This window comes from Haliotis rubra, unplaced genomic scaffold (assembly GCF_003918875.1).
Source record: "Haliotis rubra isolate DU_JTF1 unplaced genomic scaffold, ASM391887v1 Scf1529, whole genome shotgun sequence".
Taxonomy (NCBI): Eukaryota; Metazoa; Mollusca; class Gastropoda; order Lepetellida; family Haliotidae; genus Haliotis; species Haliotis rubra.
The window spans coordinates 32,596-35,646 of record NW_025765480.1 but is presented as its reverse complement, the minus strand read 5'-3'; the positions used below and the strand labels follow the sequence as shown (position 1 = coordinate 35,646).

Genomic DNA, 3,051 nt, shown 5'->3' with positions numbered 1-3,051 from the left:
ATGATGATTTAAAAACCTGTTGAGAGGTTTAATAAGGAGCTCATAGGCTGATAAGGCATGGAAAGTGTTGAGAAAACATATTCGGAATCGTATCCGTTGGTCAAAAAGGGCAAGTTGTATTTGCAGCAGCTACGTAAAAGACTTCAGCGATAACTTAAAGATAGTGACATCATATCTTCTATTCACATTTGCATACTTTCAAATGCATTCTATTTATGCAAATATACATAGAAAAGTATACAAACGTACATAGACGATATTGCCACAAATAATGACGATTAAGAGTCAGGTACTTTCTGATTATTATTTACCACAACACTGAAGTTAGTATCATTTGTAATAATGGAGTAAACGGAATTTAACTATACGTGGTACAATGCATGGGCATACATCGGGAGATATTTTAGGCTTCCGTACTTTAGGCTTCCGTTTTGAGTAGAATAGGTGTTTACTGGGAATGCAAGATGTCTGCTCGTTAAATAAATGGTATGTGAAATTACAGCAAACAAAGGTCACACAGATACAACTGTAGATATACAATGTGAGTTTACAGTAAATATGGCAGGAGCAGGTTTCATCAAAGCGACAATATCAACATGGCTATTGTTCATACCTGTATATACCAAACGTACACTATTGGTAGCTCTATACAAACACAATAAAAACATAGAGCTGCCCTGCAGCTAAAACGTGAGTATATAAGGACAAACAAGTACCAAGACAGACAAGTACCAAGTATTGAAACAACTGACAATATGTAAGGTTGATGGACAGTAGGTTGTACAATCTAGTCACTGTCAGAGCCAGGATCTTCAGGATAATTCGGTGCATAAAAACAGTCAGTCTTAACGTGTCTCAATCCGCATCACACGCTAATGCCGTATCTGAACTTATCCAGCTACATCACTGACTGTTGCATGAACAAATTCGTGACTAATGAAATAGGTAAATCAGATGTTTTGGTAGTCCGGAGTAGCTGTTGATCCATGTGTAGTATCTTCTTGAGATCTTGAGGTTGTTCGATACTGGTATAGTTGTTGACAGCAGCTCCAGCTGACAGACCGGAGTAAGTGGGGTGGTCAACAGACGCTGGCGTGTCTCTTTGTTTCTTCGGAGTCAGATCGTACCGACGCCTGAAAGGACAGATAACGTTTCATGTGAATTTCCTTTAAGCATTTTATTCCAATCTTTGGCACAGTATAATCCTTTCTGCGATTCCAATCTTTGATAAACAGTATAATCCCATTCTTGGTGTTCTCTATATCCGTCACTAGATGAACCCGGAAGAGTGAATGTGATTTTTCAGCATGGGACTTGCAAGACAGACCAGGATGACAATAGTCCGGCACTCAAAACACATCCCAAATGAGATAGACGTGACATTTGATTAAAAGATGGACATCTTTACGTATATCCTTCACTAGATGAACCCGGAAGAGTGAATGTGCTTTCAGTTGAATGTGCTTTCCAATATACCTGATAACGAGGACATACACTGCAAGACCGACCAGGACCAACTTATTTGGCCAAGTTGTGTTCTCCCCTGTGGAAAATACATTTATTTCTATTCAAACTGTAACCAATATACAAATATATAACATGTATCATAAAATGTAAATAGTAAATTACAAAAAATATTTATTTAAAACACACCTTGTCACATCATACTTTGAATAATAAGTACCATGAATGTCATGTAATATCTACAAGAAAGTATGTGAGATTTCAGGACAGGCAAGATACACTGTACTATCTGTCCGAGGATTTGCAACGAGACTGCTTTGCAAGAGAATGCGTACCTCTCTTTTCTGTTGAACAGTTATGTTAGAAATCATGAGGTAAATACTACATACTTGGTGTTTTTGAAGGGGTGGATGCAGGAGACCTTATATTAGTTGATTCAGTGGTGATTCCTCCTGTGAAAAAGCGGACACATCTAAATGCCCTTTCTTGTTCAGCAATATGAGTATAAACTAACGATAGAAAGCACACCAATATATAAGCTTTTATATGGAATAAACATTAGGCACTGCATTATGCACATATTCGATGAGCTATTTATACACTAACAATCACATTTTGTGCCACCACAAGAGCAAGATCTTCAATAAAGCTGACCGTTGTAGGTGACAATGTAAATGTAGTCTTTGGACACAAAATGTGCTCCAGAGCAAGTTACTGAAGAAACAAAGTACTGGGGATTATCATGATAAAACATATTGTTGGGGTGTGCCCGATTTTTTGGGCCCAAATCCCGAAAAATCCAAGATGGCGTTACAAAATCAAGGATTCCCAAATCTAACACTACGTGACTTTTCCCAGCTGGATCAAAGCAGAAAACCTTGCACAGTGTTAGGGAACTTCATGATAAAACATATTGGGGGGCTCCGACTTTGTGGGCCTTTTTTTCCAAAAATCCAAGACGGCCGCCAAAAATCACCCAGAATGGTCGCCGACTATAAAACATCTTTATTTGGTGAAATATGTGAGATATATTCGCCGTTCAAAGGGCAATTTCTAATACTTTCAAGAAATCTACGAAACAAGATTTATGTTTTGGTAGTAAAAGATATAATTCATCATCCAATTAATGAAAAGTTGCTGTTTTGATCAGTCATGTGACATCATTTTGTCAAACATCGATCTCTGTGATTCTGAAGTCTCCTTTGACAGTTCCCATTGCAGTCACAGAGCGATGTGCATAGCAGTTGAGAAGATTTACAAATGCACTTCTTTGAGCATAGAAGTTGAGACTTGCAGAAACATTTGATAAAGTTGTTGATAATGGTACCAGCAGAAAACCTATTGGTGTTAATTACTTGTATCATTGCACTTTTGATCTTTAGACAATTTCAAACCTGTTTTTAAAAAACGGGATTGATTAATTAAGTTTATCAATACACGAATTTGACTTTGTCTTGAACAACTCAAAAATATATATGGTAACTACTCATGTGTTCGCTATCAATATGGCTGGAGGGGCGGTGGGGTAGCCTAGTGATTAAGGCGATCCGTCGTCACGATGAAGACCCGGTTCGATTCCCCACATAC

The 3,051-nt window shown here is 37.9% G+C and overlaps 1 long non-coding RNA gene across 1 annotated transcript; it reads right to left on the bottom strand.

Moving 5' to 3' along the window:
* Nucleotides 1-290: 290 nt before the first annotated feature.
* On the bottom strand, nucleotides 291-1,516 carry LOC124270574. Its single transcript, XR_006896826.1, has 2 exons — nucleotides 1,477-1,516; nucleotides 291-1,133 (listed from the first exon to the last, which is right to left on the bottom strand). It is a non-coding gene; the product is annotated as an uncharacterized LOC124270574 (long non-coding RNA).
* Between the last annotated feature and the right edge of the window lie 1,535 nt (nucleotides 1,517-3,051).